Raw genomic sequence first — 16,426 nt, forward strand, 5'->3', positions numbered from 1 at the left:
GTTTCGGTCCAACCGAGATGAGCGAATCGGTCCCACCGAGTTTGCCTGACCAACTCTCTGTTTGGCTATTACCAAAATCGGTCTCACCGAGTTTGTGTAATCGGTCTCACCGAGATTACGTTATGCCCTAACCCTTGACATCGGTCCCACCGAGTTGACATGTCGGTCCTACCAAGAATCCTAACATTCACATTTTGAACTAAATCGGTCCGACCGAGTTTAAGAATTCGGTCCCACCGAGTTTGGTGATTTGTGTGTAACGGTTAATTTTGTGTGGAGGCTATATATACCCCTCCACCCACTCTTCATTCGTGGAGAGAGCCATCAGAACATGCCTTCACTTCCAATACATATTTTCTGAGAGAGAACCACCTACACTTGTGTTGAGTTCAAGATATTCCATTCCAACCACCTAAATCTTGATCTCTAGCCTTCCCCAAGTTGCTTTCCACTCAAATCTTCTTTCTACCAAATCCAATCCTATGAGAGAGAGTTGAGTGTTGGGGAGACTATCATTTGAAGCACAAGAGCAAGGGGTTCATCATCAACACACCATTTGTTACTTCTTGGAGAGTGGTGTCTCCTAGATTGGCTAGGTGTCACTTGGGAGCCTCCGACAATATTGTGGAGTTGAACCAAGGAGTTTGTAAGGGCAAGGAGATCGCCTACTTCGTGAAGATCTACCCTAGTGAGGCAAGTCCTTCGTGGGCGACGGCCATGGTGGGATAGACAAGGTTGCTTCTTCGTGGACCTTTCGTGGGTGGAGCCCTCCGTGGACTCGCGCAACCGTTGCCCTACGTGGGTTGAAGTCTCCATCAACGTGGATGTACGATAGCACCACCTATCGGAACCACGGATAAAAAATCTCCGTGTCAACATTGTGTTTGCTCCCTCAAACTCATCCCTTTACCTTCATATGCAATTGTTTTACATTCCGCTGCTATACTCTTAGAATTGCATGTGTAGGTTGATTGCTTGACTTGTGCTAAGTTGCTAAAATCTGCCAAGAACTAAAATTGGGAAAAGGCTAGATTTTTTATTTGGTCAAGTAGTCTAATCACCCCCCCTCTAGACATACTTCCGATCCAACAAGTGGTATCAGAGCTTTGGTCTCCATTTTCTTTGATTTCCATAGCTTTTGGTGATCATAGCCTTAGTTTCACAACGTAGGAGAGTATGGCATCTAGCGAGGGAAATTACCACCGTAGAGGTCCTTACTTTGATGGCACTAATTTTGCTAGTTGGAAGCACAAGATGAAAATGCATATTCTTGGACATAACCCTGCCGTTTGGGCTATTGTGTATATTGGCTTGCAAGGTGAATTCTTTGATGGGAGAGAACCGAACTGTGAAGCTACCGCGGAAGAGTTGAAGATGCTACAATACAATGCTCAAGCTTGTGATATTCTCTTCAACGGATTGTGCCCCGAAGAATACAACAAAATCAGCCGTCTTGAGAATGCAAAGGAAATTTGGGATCCTTTGATTGATATGCACGAAGGTACCGACTCCGTCAAGGAATCCAAATTGGATGTTCTTCAAAGTCAACTTGACAAGTTCAAAATGAAGGATGGTGAAGGTGTTGCTGAAATGTACTCTAGGCTTGCTCTCATCACAAATGAGATTGCCGGCTTAGGAAGTGAAGAGATGACCGACAAATTCATCATCAAGAAGATCCTAAGAGCCTTGGATGGAAAGTATGATATCGTGTGCACATTGATCCAAATGATGCCAGATTACAAAGATCTCAAGCCAACAGAAGTCATTGGAAGAATAGTTGCTCATGAGATGTCACTCAAGGATAAGGAAGAGCTTCACAACAAGTCAAGTGGTGCTTACAAAGCCTCATGTGATACTCCCACATCTTCAAGTGAGAAACAAACCTTCAATGAATAATTGAGCTTAATGGTGAAGAACTTCAACAAGTTCTACAAAAGTAGAAGCAAAGAAAGAAGTTCAGAGTCAAGGTTCTACAATGACAAAAGATCTTCTAGTCGTGAGCGTAATTGCTACAATTGTGGTAGACCCGGACACTACTCCAATGAGTGTATGGCCCCCTACAAAAGAAGAGAAAATTCTCCCAAAAGAAGAAGTAGAAGAGAAGAATCACCACCAAGAGAAAGGAGGAGTAGAGATGATCGTTATGAACGAAGACCCTCTCGGAGAAGCAAGGATTCGGAAAGAAAGGAAAAGTCATCAAGGAGCTACACAAAAAGAAGACATCAAGCTCATGTTGGTGAATGGGTATCCGACTCCGACTCCCACAATCACTCCGAAAGAAGTTATCACTCCGACTCCAAATATACTCAAGATGAAGGTGTTGCCGGTCTAGCACTTGTGTCAACCAATTCCTATGACATATTTGACTCACCAAATGAAGGAATTGGAAGATGCTTCATGGCCAAAGGTCCAAAGGTAACACATCCCGAGTATGTTGATTTCAATAGTGATGAAGATGATTTGCTAGGTGATGATGATTTACTTGTTGACAACTCTAGTGATGAAACCTATGATGAAACATCAATTAATCATGCTAATCAAGATAAACCGAATGATGATAAGAAGGAGATTGAGCGTCTAACTCAAGAACCAAACACTCTTAAGTTAGCTCATGAAACTACCTTGGAAAATCATCGAGAACTTTTAAAGACTCGTGATAAGCTACGCTTTGAAAAGCTCAACCTTGAGCAAGAGCATGAGTTTTTAAAGGCAATCAATGATGATCTTCGCAAGAAAAGTTCTTCTTACATTGCCAAGCGTTTACTCTTGTGTACTTACATGCCACAAGTTAAATCTAGCAACAAGAACAAGAAAGATTCGTCATCTAGTAGTAACAACAATCATGCTAAATCCAATGTTGATGCTTCTAGTAGTTCTCTTGATTCCACTAATGATTCTCTTAGCCAAGTTACACTTGAGCAAGAAAATAGCTTATTGAAGGGAATCATAGAGAAAGGTGTTTACAAGAGTCTTGCCGGAAGTAAGCAATTTGAGGAAATTGTGCGCAAGCAAGCAAGACACCAGAAGAATCAAGGTGTTGGTTTTGAACGAAAGTTCAATGCCAATGGAGTTGAGTGGGAAGAAGTTCAATACCCCAAGACGAAGTTTGTTCCTCAACAAGAGAAGTATGATCCTACTTCTTTCAAAGGAACACAAGCTCAAGATGATCTTCCACCACAAGACCACAAGCAAAAAGGCAAGGATAAGCTTCAAGAGGAAATTGATGCATTTGAAGAAGCACCTAAGGCCTTGGTCAAGTGGGTTCCCAAGACTACATCAAGTTCCACTTCATCAAGTACAACTACGACTCCAAGAGTTCCCATCAAGATGGTGTGGATCTAGAAGAAGAAGAACTAGAGAGTTCTTGAGGGTGACTCCGCCAACATACTTCACTCCTATCATTTTGGCGAGGACAAGTGCAAACAACTTCCATATCTTGCACTAGTTCAAGGAGTCACAAACCCTCTTGTTGGTAAGACAAGGGACAAGGTAACCTAATGACTTCATGGACATCATCTTGTGCATGCGTCACTCTATGTCTATGGATATCCTTGTTTGTTCCTTGTGGGACTAACCCGTGTAGGTATTGAAAGTGCAAGTCACTCCAAAGGATTTCTCCAAATGATCTACATCAATATTGAGCATCTACATCTTCAACACCTACATGAAGTCATCATCGACAAAACCCAAGGTTAGTTCATCCCTCTTAGGGGGGATATCACATCTAGGGGGAGCTTTACTCAAATCAATGAGCTAAAGCAACTCTAATGGTGTGAACACAACAATGCTTTATGTAAAAGTGGCAACCCCACTTGTGCTTAAACAATGAGTATGACATATGATCAAATGTTCTCATTTGACTCCTAAGTCAATATACTCATATATAGATGACCTAGTCATCGCCAATTGTTTGATAGATGCTACAGTGTTTGTGCATGCTTTGTCACATATTTCATTTGCCATTTTATCGTGTGAGCATGTTGGATGCATATTTTACTCATTCGAGGACATCCATTTGTTGCTATGATTGTTTGGCTCTTTCTCTTTTGCCAAATGGATGGACAAGAATGCCTAAGAACACCCTCTAACTATCTATGCTTTTCTCGTCTCAAACTCTATTCATGCTACATCACAAAGTTTGATCAAGTCAGATTCGAACCACTCTGTGTGAGGAGCACTTGGAGATCCCGATTCGTCATATTCTTAAACCTCGAAAACCTCTTTGTGCATCTCGGTCTGACCGATTCATCCTTTTCGGTCCTACCGAGTCACCAAGTTGATCTAGGGTTTTCAATCTCGGTGCAACCGATTAGAACTTTTCGGTCACACCAAGTTGCACTAACTGCTTGCAATTTTGCATCTCGGTGCCACCGAGTCGTTCCACTCGGTCAAACCAACAGGGTCAGGTTATATATACCGCTGGGTCAAAATTTGGAAATTTCTCTGAACCCCTTCGCCCGCACGTAACCTACTCTGCCTCCTCTGGTCTCCGGATCGTCCTCTCGTCGCCAGCGACCTCCTGCCGCTGGTCTCCACGGCCGTCAACGGAAATCTTCTCCGCCATTGCCGCCATAGCAAGTTCGTCGCCGCACTAGGGTACGGACTTGATCATTGTGCTAATCTTTAACTCCGATTCTTAGCACATTGCTTTGCCATGTTTCTTGCCATAATTGAAATCATCCTGTCCAGCGAAAACGTCCCGTAGATTAGTCTTGATTTGAAAATTTAGGGTTAGGTCTCCGCCGAATTCATCTCGGACCGACCGAGTTGTAGAAATCGGTCTCACCGATTTTGGCTTAGGCCAGAGCACACGCATTTTCGGTCCGACCGAAAATTGCAAATCGGTGTGACCGAGTTCGATTCTCTGTGAAACCCTAGCAGTCTCGGTACCACCAAACTGTGACTTGGTCTGACGGAGTTCACTAGTTCAGGTTCCAAAAGCTGCTTCGGTATCACCGAGTTTACAAATCGGTAGATCCGAAATGCTTTCTGTGAAGAACTAAAACTAAGTTTTTAAGTCATCTGTTTTGCAAAAACTCATGTACTTTGTGATGCTCATCTACTCTACCTCATCTACAACCTATTCACAGGGTCTGCTGACAATGTACTTGCAAGATGTCTGACCAAACTGACAGCCAGAACAAGTCAGAGGAATAGGTTCAGTTAAGTGAGGGCACTAGTCCCTCTAGCAGCTATGATGAAGGTAGCAGGAGCACTCCATGTTGGGAATCGTAGCATAATTTTAAAATTTTCCTACGTTCACCAAGATGCATCTATGGAGTATACTAGCAATGAGGGGAAGGGAGTGCATCTACATACCCTTGTAGATCGCGAGCGGAAGCGTTCCAATGAACGTGGATGACGGAGTCGTACTCGCCGTGATCCAAATCACCGATGACCGAGTGCCGAACGGACGGCACCTCCGCGTTCAACACACGTACGGTGCAGCGACGTCTCCTCCTTCTTGATCCAGCAAGGGGGAAGGAGAGGTTGATGGAGATCCAACAGCACGACGGCGTGGTGGTGGATGTAGCGGGTCTCGGCAGGGCTTTGCTAAGCTTCTGCGAGAGAGAGAGAGGTGTTGCAGGGGAGGAGGGAGGCGCCCAAGGCTGTTGTGTGCTGCCCTCCCTCCCCCTTTATATAGGCCCCCTGGGGGGGCGCCGGCCCCAAGAGATGGGATCTCAAGGGGGGGCGGCGGCCACAAGGGGGGAAGGGGTTGCCTTGCCCCCCCAGGCAAGGGGGAACTCCCCCCTAGGGTTCCCAACCCTAGGCGCATGGGGGGAGGCCCAAGGTGGGTGCCCCAGCCCACTAAGGGCTGGTTCCCTTCCACTTTCAGCCCACGGGTCCCTCCGGGATAGGTGGCCCCACCCGGTGGACCCCCGGGACCCTTCCGGTGGTCCCGGTAACCCCCGAAACTTTCCCGGTGGCCGAAACTGGACTTCCTATATATAATTCTTCACCTCCGGACCATTCCGGAACCTCTCGTGAGGTCCGGGATCTCATCCGGGACTCCGAACAACTTTCGGGTTTCCGCATACATATATATCTACAACCCTAGCGTCACCGGACCTTAAGTGTGTAGACCCTACGGGTTCGGGAGACATGCAGACATGACCGAGACGCCTCTCCGGTCAATAACCAACAGCGGGATCTGGATACCCATGTTGGATCCCACATGTTCCACGATGATCTCATCGGATGAACCACGGTGTCGAGGATTCAATCAATCCCGTATACAATTCCCTTTGTCAATCGGTATGTTACTTGCCCGAGATTCGATCGTCGGTATCCCAATACCTTGTTCAATCTCGTTACCGGCAAGTCTCTTTACTCGTACCGCAATGCATGATCCCGTGACTAACGCCTTAGTCACATTGAGCTCATTATGATGATGCATTACCGAGTGGGCCCAGAGATACCTCTCCGTCACACGGAGTGACAAATCCCAGTCTCGATCCGTGCCAACCCAACAGACACTTTCGGAGATACCCGTAGTGCACCTTTATAGTCACCCAGTTACGTTGTGACGTTTGGCACACCCAAAGCACTCCTACGGTATCCGGGAGTTGCACGATCTCATGGTCTAAGGAAAAGATACTTGACATTGGAAAAGCTCTAGCAAACAAAACTACACGATCTTTTATGCTATGCTTAGGATTGGGTCTTGTCCATCACATCATTCTCCTAATGATGTGATCCCGTTATCAATGACATCCAATGTCCATAGTCAGGAAACCATGACTATCTGTTGATCAACGAGCTAGTCAACTAGAGGCTTACTAGGGACACGTTGTGGTCTATGTAATCACACATGTATTACGATTTCCGGACAATACAATTATAGCATGAATAATAGACAATTATCATGAACAAAGAAATATAATAATAACCATTTATTATTGCTTCTAGGGCATATTTCCAACAGTCTCCCACTTGCACTAGAGTCAATAATCTAGTTACATTGTGATGAATCGAACACCCATTGCGTCCTAGTGTTGATCATGTTTTGCCCTAGGGAGAGGTTTAGTCAACGGATCTGCTACATTCAGGTCTGTATGTACTTTACAAATATCTATGTCTCCATTTTGAACACTTTCACGAATGGAGTTGAAGCGACGCTTGATATGCCTGGTCTTCCTGTGAAACCTGGGCTCCTTCGCAAGGGCAATAGCTCCAGTGTTGTCACAGAAGAGAGTCATTGGGCCCGACGCATTGGGAATCACCCCTAGGTCGGTAATGAACTCCTTCATCCAGACTGCTTCCTGTGCTGCCTCCGAGGCTGCCATGTACTCCGCTTCACATGTAGATCCCGCCACGACGCTTTGCTTGCAACTGCACCAGCTTACTGCTCCTCCATTCAAAATATACACGTATCCGGTTTGTGGCTTCGAGTCATCCAGATCTGTGTCGAAGCTAGCGTCGACGTAACCCTTTACGACGAGCTCTTCGTCACCCCCATAAATGAGAAACATATCCTTAGTCCTCTTCAGGTACTTCAGGATATTCTTGACCGCTGTCCAGTGTTCCTTGCCGGGATTACTTTGGTACCTTCCTACCAAACTTACGGCAAGGTTTACATCAAGTCTGGTACACAGCATGGCATACATAATTGACCCTATGGCCGAGGCATAGGGGATGACACTCATCTCTTCTATATCTTCTGCCGTGGTCGGGCATTGAGCCGTGCTCAACTGCACACCTTGCAATACAGGCAAGAAACCCTTCTTGGACTGATCCATATTGAACTTCTTCAATATCTTGTCAAGGTATGTACTCTGTGAAAGACCAATGAGGCGTCTTGATCTATCTCTATAGATCTTGATGCCTAATATATAAGCAGCTTCTCCAAGGTCCTTCATTGAAAAACACTTATTCAAATAGGCCTTTATACTCTCCAAGAATTCTATATTATTTCCCATCAACAATATGTCATCCACATATAATATGAGAAATGCTACAGAGCTCCCACTCACTTTCTTGTAAACACAGGCTTCTCCATAAGTCTGTGTGAACCCAAACGCTTTGATCATCTCATCGAAGCGAATGTTCCAACTCCGAGATGCTTGCACCAGCCCATAGATTGAGCGTTGGAGCTTGCATACTTTGTTAGCATTCTTAGGATCGACAAAACCTTCCGGCTACATCATATACAACTCTTCCTTAAGGAAGCCGTTAAGGAATGCCGTTTTGACGTCCATCTGCCATATCTCATAATCATAGTATGCGGCAATCGCTAACATGATTCGGACGGACTTCAGCTTCGCTACGGGTGAGAAAGTCTCATCGTAGTCAACCCCTTGAACTTGTCGATAACCCTTAGCGACAAGTCGAGCTTTGTAGATGGTCACATTACCATCTGCGTCCGTCTTCTTCTTAAAGATCCATTTGTTTTCTATGGCTCGCCGCTCATCGGGCAAGTCAGTCAAAGTCCATACTTTGTTTTCATACATGGATTCTATCTCGGATTTCATGGCTTCTAGCCATTTGTCGGAATCCTGGCCCGCCATCGCTTCTTCATAGTTCGAAGGTTCACCGTTGTCTAACAACATGATTTCCAAGACAGGGTTGCCGTACCACTCTGTTGCGGAACGTGTCCTTGTGGACCTATGAAGTTCAGTAACTTGATCTGAAGTTTCATGATCATCATCATTAACTTCCTCCCCAGTCGGTGTAGGCACCACAGGAACATTTTCCCGCGCTGCGCTACTTTCCGGTTCGGAAGGGGTGACTATCACCTCATCAAGTTCCACTTTCCTCCCACTCAATTCTTTCGAGAGAAACTCCTTCTCTAGAAAGGACCCGTTCTTGGCAACGAAGATCTTGCCTTCAATCTGAGGTAGAAGGTATACCCAATAGTTTCCTTAGGGTATCCTATGAAGACGCATTTTTCCGACTTGGGTTCGAGCTTTTCAGGTTGAAGTTTCTTGACATAAGCATCGCATCCCCAAACTTTTAGAAACGACAGCTTAGGTTTCTTCCCAAACCATAATTCATACGGTGTCGTCTCAACGGATTTCGACGGAGCCCTATTTAAAGTGAATGCGGCAGTCTCTAAAGCATAACCCCAAAATGAGACCGGTAAATCGGTAAGAGACATCATAGATCGCACCATATCCAATAGAGTGCGATTACGATGTTCGGACACACCATTTCTCTGAGGTGTTCCAGGCGGCGTGAGTTGTGAAACTATTCCACATTTCCTTAAGTGTGCACCAAACTCGTGACTTAAATATTCTCCACCACGATCTGATCGTAGGAATTTTATTCTCCTGTCACGTTGATTCTCAACTTCACTCTGAAATTCCTTGAACTTTTCAAAGGTTTCAGACTTGTGTTTCATCAGGTAGATATACCCATATCTACTTAAATCATCAGTGAGAGTGAGAACATAACGATATCCTCCGCGAGCCTCAACACTCATTGGACCACACACATCGGTATGTATGATTTCCAATAAGTTGGTTGCTCGCTCCATTGTTCCGGAGAACGGAGTCTTGGTCATCTTACCCATGAGGCATGGTTCGCACGTGTCAAATGATTCATAATCAAGAGACTCCAAAAGTCCATCTGCATGGAGCTTCTTCATGCGCTTGACACCAATGTGACCAAGGCGGCAGTGCCACAAGTATGTGGGACTATCGTTATCAACTTTACATCTTTTGGTATTCACACGATGAACATGTGTAACATCACGTTCGAGATTCATCAAAAATAAACCATTGACCAGCGGGGCATGACCATAAAACATATCTCTCAAATAAATAGAACAACCATTATTCTCAGATTTAAATGAGTAGCCATCTCGAATTAAACGAGATCCAGATACAATGTTCATGCTCAAAGCTGGCACTAAATAACAATTATTGAGGTTTATAACTAATCCCGTGGGTAGATGCAGAGGTAGCGTGCCAACGGCGATCACATCGACCTTGGAACCATTCCCGACGCGCATCGTCAGTTCGTCCTTTGCCAGTCTCCGTTTATTCCGTAGTTCCTGCTTTGAGTTACAAATATGAGCAACCGCACCGGTATCAAATACCCAGGAGCTACTACGAGTACTGGTAAGGTACACATCAATTACTTGTATATCACATATACCTTGGGTGTTGCCGGCCTTCTTCTTGTCCGCTAAATATTTGGGGCAGTTCCGCTTCCAGTGACCACCTCCCTTGCAATAAAAGCACTCAGTCTCGGGCTTGGGTCCATTCTTTGACTTCTTCCCGGTAACTGGCTTACCGGGCGCGGCAACTCCCTTGCCGTCCTTCTTGAAGTTCTTCTTACCCTTGCCCTTCTTGAACTTAGTGGTTTTATTCACCATCAACACTTGATGTTCTTTTCTGATTTCTACCTCAGCTGATTTCAGCATTGAATATACCTCAGGAATGGTCTTTTCCATCCCCTGCATATTGAAGTTCATCACAAAGCTCTTGTAGCTTGGTGGAAGCGACTGGAGGATTCTGTCAACGACCGCGTCATCCGGGAGATTAACTCCCAGCTGAGACAAGCGGTTGTGCAACCCAGACATTCTGAGTATGTGCTCACTAACAGAACTGTTCTCCTCCATTTTACAGCTGAAGAACTTGTCGGAGACATCATATCTCTCGACCCGGGCATGAGCTTGAAAAACCAGTTTCAGCTCCTCGAACATCTCATATGCTCCATGTTTCTCAAAACGCTTTTGGAGACCCGGTTCTAAGCTGTAAAGCATCCCGCACTGAACGAGGGAGTAATCATCAGCACGCTGCTGCCAAGCGTTCATAACGTCTTGGTTCTCAGGGATTGGTGCTTCACCTAGCGGTGCTTCTAAGACATAATCTTTCTTGGCTACTATGAGGATGAGCCTCAGGTTCCGGACCCAGTCCATATAATTGTTGCCATCATCTTTCAGCTTGGTTTTCTCTAGGAACGCGTTGAAATTGAGGACAACGTTGGCCATTTGATCTACAAGACATAGTGTAAAGATTTTTAGACCAAGTTCATGATAATTGAGTTCATCTAATCAAATTATTTAATGAACTCCCACTCAGATAGACATCCCTGTAGTCATCTAAGTGAAACATGATCCGAGTCAACTAGGCCGTGTCCGATCATCACGTGAGATGGACTAGTCAAGATCGGTGAACATCTCCATGTTGATCGTATCTTCTATACGACTCATGCTCGACCTTTCGGTCCTCCGTGCTCCGAGGCCATGTCTGTACATGCTAGGCTCGTCAAGTCAACCTAAGTGTATTGCGTGTGTTCCGAGGCCATGTCTGTACATGCTAGGCTCGTCAACACCCGTTGTATTCGAACGTTAGAATCTATCACACCCGATCATCACGTGGTGCTTCGAAACAACGAACCTTCGCAACGGTGCACAGTTAGGGTGAACACTTTCTTGAAATTATTATAAGGGATCATCTTACTTACTACCGTCGTTCTAAGCAAATAAGATGCAAAATATGATAAACATCACATGCAATCAAATAGTGACATGATATGGCCAATATCATCATGCTCCTTTGATCTCCATCTTCGGGGCACCATGATTATCTTCGTCACCGGCATGACACCATGATCTCCATCATCATGATCTCCATCATTGTGTCTTCATGAAGTCGTCACGCCAACGATTACTTCTACTTGTATGGCTAACGCGTTTAGCAACAAAGTAAAGTAAATTACATGGCGTTATTCAATGACACGCAGGTCACGCAAAATAATAAAGACAACTCCTATGGCTCCTGCCGGTTGTCATACTCATCGACATGCAAGTCGTGATTCCTATTACAAGAATATGATCAATCTCATACATCACATATATCATTCATCACATCTTCTGGCCATATCACATCACATAGCACTTGCTGCAAAAACAAGTTAGACGTCCTCTAATAGTTGTTGCAAGTTTTTACATGGTTTGTAGGTTTCTAGCAAGAACGTTTTCTTACCTACGTATGACCACAACGTGATTTGCCAATTTCTATTTACCCTTCATAAGGACCCTTTTCATCGAATCTGTTCCGACTAAAGTAGGAGAGACAAACACCCGCTAGCCACCTTATGCAACTAGTGCATGTCAGTCGGTGGAACCAGTCTCACGTAAGCGTACGTGTAAGGTCGGTCCGGGCCGCTTCATCCTACAATGCCGCCGAAACAAGAAACGACTAGTAGCGGCAAGAAGAATTGGCAAACTCAACGCCCACAACTGCTTTGTGTTCTACCCGTGCATAGTAACTACGCATAGGCCTGGCTCATGATGCCACTGTTGGGAATCGTAGCATAATTTTAAAATTTTCCTACGTTCACCAAGATGCATCTATGGAGTATACTAGCAACGAGGGGAAGGGAGTGCATCTACATACCCTTGTAGATCGCGAGCGGAAGCGTTCCAATGAACGTGGATGACGGAGTCGTACTCGCCGTGATCCAAATCACCGATGACCGAGTGCCGAACGGACGGCACCTCCGCGTTCAACACACGTACGGTGCAGCGACGTCTCCTCCTTCTTGATCCAGCAAGGGGGAAGGAGAGGTTGATGGAGATCCAACAGCACGACGGCGTGGTGGTGGATGTAGCGGGTCTCGGCAGGGCTTTGCTAAGCTTCTACGAGAGAGAGAGAGGTGTTGCAGGGGAGGAGGGAGGCGCCCAAGGCTGTTGTGTGCTGCCCTCCCTCCCCCCTTTATATAGGCCCCCTGGGGGGGGGCGCCGGCCCCAAGAGATGGGATCTCAAGGGGGGGGGGGGCGGCGGCCACAAGGGGGGAAGGGGTTGCCTTGCCCCCCAAGGCAAGGGGGAACTCCCCCCTAGGGTTCCCAACCCTAGGCGCATGGGGGGAGGCCCAACGTGGGCGCCCCAGCCCACTAAGGGCTGGTTCCCTTCCACTTTCAGCCCACGGGGCCCTCCGGGATAGGTGGCCCCACCCGGTGGACCCCCGGGACCCTTCCGGTGGTCCCGGTACAATACCGGTAACCCCCGAAACTTTCCCGGTGGCCGAAACTGGACTTCCTATATATAATTCTTCACCTCCGGACCATTCCGGAACCTCTCGTGATGTCCGGGATCTCATCCGGGACTCCGAACAACTTTCGGGTTTCCGCATACATATATCTCTACAACCCTAGCGTCACCGGACCTTAAGTGTGTAGACCCTACGGGTTCGGGAGACATGCAGACCTGACCGAGACGCCTCTCCGGTCAATAACCAACAGTGGGATCTGGATACCCATGTTGGCTCCCACATGTTCCACGATGATCTCATCGGATGAACCACGGCGTCGAGGATTCAATCAATCCCGTATACAATTCCCTTTGTCAATCGGTATGTTACTTGCCCGAGATTCGATCGTCGGTATCCCAATACCTTGTTCAATCTCGTTACCGGCAAGTCTCTTTACTCGTACCGCAATGCATGATCCCGTGACTAACGCCTTAGTCACACTGAGCTCATTATGATGATGCATTACCGAGTGGGCCCAGAGATACCTCTCCGTCACACGGAGTGACAAATCCCAGTCTCGATCCGTGCCAACCCAACAGACACTTTCGGAGATACCCGTAGTGCACCTTTATAGTCACCCAGTTACTCTGAGGATTGAGCAGGGCCTGGCCACCCTGACCAAGAACCAGGAGAGCTTGGAAAGGATTGTTGAGACAAAATTCTATGACCTTGATGTCAAGATCAAAGAGATCCAAACTGCAGTTGAGCAACTTCAGGAGGAAGCAGAGGAGAAGAAGGGCAAGTCTACCACATATGCATTTGCTAGAGTGCCCGGAGGAAAGAGATCTGCTGCAGTGCCAGTGACAGACACTAGAGCTACAACATCAGCACCATCAGCTACAGCTCCAGTTCCAACTCCAGCAGCTACTCCACCAGCTCCAGCCACTTCATCAGAAGCTTTCGTCCTTTGCGTTCTCTCAACAACACCTCCCGAAGATCAAGCCTGAGCGTTGTTTAGCACTATGCATTTTCAAACTTTTTGGTAACTTGTTGCCAAAGGGGGAGAAAAATGTATAGATCATAGGCTTCGAGAGAGAGAGTGTGTGTTGGTTTTTATCTCTCTTTGCAATCTTTTTGGTTGGTTTGAAACTTTACTGTGTGCTTGTGTAATACTACTTTGTGTCCTTGTGAGATACTTATTTGGTCAAGTGTTTGATCATTTGCTACCCTTAATGCTTGTTGGATAATGCTATCTTTCATATCCTATTATGATCATTCACTTTGCTTGGTGATGAGTGCATGCTTTTAATCTCTATCATTTTGAGCGCTCCACCAAGATGTATGTGACATGGAAGAGTAACCCATGATCCTAATCGATTGTGCATTTGCATTCAAAAGCAAATCTTAAATAATGCACAAATTTAGGGGGAGCTCTTGCTTATCACATACTTCTCAAAGCGACGATGTTTTTCAATCTTATTTATCATTTGTCGAAGCTTTGATCTATATGTTGTCATCAATTACCAAAAAGGGGGAGACTGAAAGTGCAACTATCCCTGGGTGGTTTTGGTAATTCCTAACAACATATACCTCACCGAGCTAATGCTATTCCAAGATAAATATTTCAGGAAAGCTCAATGTTTGGCATGGCATGGATTAGAAAGTAGACCCTTCAAAATGCTAAGGACAAAAGATTGGCTCAAGATCAAAGCACAAGACTCTACATTTTCTATTTTAGTGATCCAAGATCACATTGAGTCTATAGGAAAAGCCAATACAATTAAGAAGGGATGAGGTGTTGCTTAATGAGGATCTTGCTCAAAATGCTTAGTGATATGCTCCAAAACCCTCCACTACTTTCTCATATCCACATATGTCCTAAACCAAAAAGTCCAACTCGGCCCCACCGATTCTTTCCATCCGGAGCCATCGAGTTCAGTTGACATAGCCACTGTGTAACGCCCACGATGCCGCTATATCTCCCACGTGTCGAGGCACGACTTAGAGGCATAACCGCATTGTGGTTTTGTCGCAAGAAGGGTCATCTTCACACAATCCCATGTAATGAATAAGAATGGGATAACGAGAGTTGGCTTACAATCGCCACTTCACACAATACATAAATATAATTCATACATCATCCAAAATACACACATATAGACCGGCTACGGTCAAATCCAAATGAAAATAAGATAACCCCAAATGCTAGATCCCCGATCGTCCCAACTGGGCTCCACTACTGATCATCAGGAAAAGACACATAGTAACGTCCACGTTCCTCGTCGAACTCCCACTTGAGGTCGATCTCAACATCTGCACTGGCATCGTCGGCACCTGCAACTGTTTTGGTAGAATCTGTGAGTCACGAGGACTCAGCAAACTCACACCCGCGAGATCAAGACTATTTAAGCTTATAGTAAAGGATGATGTAATGAGGTGGAGCTGCAGCAGGCACTAAGCATATATAGTGGCTAACATACGCAAAAGAGAGAGAGAAGAGAAGCAACGGAACGGTCGTCAACTAGTAATGACCAAGAAGTGATCCTGAACTCCTACTTACGTCATTCATAACTCAAACCGTGTTCACTTCCCGGACTCCGCCGAGAAGAGACCATCACGGCTACACACACAGTTGATGTATTTTAATTAAGTCAAGTGAAAAGTTCTCTACAACCGGACATTAACAAATTCCCATCTGCCTCATAACTGCGGGCACGGCTTTCGAAAGATAATACCCTCTAGGGGTGTCCCAACTTAGCCCATCATAAGCTCTCACGGTCAACGAAGGATAAACCTTCTCCCGGAAAGACCCGATCAGTCTCGGAATTCCGGTTTACAAGACATTTCGACAATGGTAAAACAAAACCAACAAAGCCGCCCGAATGTGCCGACAAATCCCGATAGGAGCTGCACATATCTCGTTCTCAGGGCACACCAGATGAACACTACGTACAACTAAAAAAAATCCTCGAGTTTCCCCAAGGTGGCGCTGCAAGTGGCTCTAGTTTGGACCAGCACTCAGAGGAACACTGGCCCGGGGGTTTAAATAAAGATGACCCTCGGGCTCGCGAAAACCCGAGGGAAAAGGCTTAGGAGACAAATGGTAAAACCAAGGTTGGGCCTTGCTGGAGGAGTTTTATTCAAGGCGAACTGTCAAGGGGGTCCCATAAATCACCCAACCGCGTAAGGAACGCAAACTCAAGGAACATAATACCGGTATGACGGAAACTAGGGCGGCAAGAGTGGAACAAAACACTAGGCATAAGCCCGAGCCTTCCACTATTAACCAAATATATATAGATGCATTAATATAATAAGAGATATTGTGGTATTCCAAAATATCCATGTTCCAACATGGAACAAACTTCAACTTCACCTGCAACTAGCAACGCTATAAGAAAGGCTGAGCAAAAGCGGTAGCTTAGCCAAACAACGGTTTGCTAGGAAAGGATGGTTAGAGGCTTGACTTGGCAATATGGGAGGAATGATATAGCAAGTGGTAGAT

Source organism: Aegilops tauschii, chromosome 2 (genome assembly GCF_002575655.3).
Source record: "Aegilops tauschii subsp. strangulata cultivar AL8/78 chromosome 2, Aet v6.0, whole genome shotgun sequence".
Classification (NCBI taxonomy): domain Eukaryota; kingdom Viridiplantae; phylum Streptophyta; class Magnoliopsida; order Poales; family Poaceae; genus Aegilops; species Aegilops tauschii.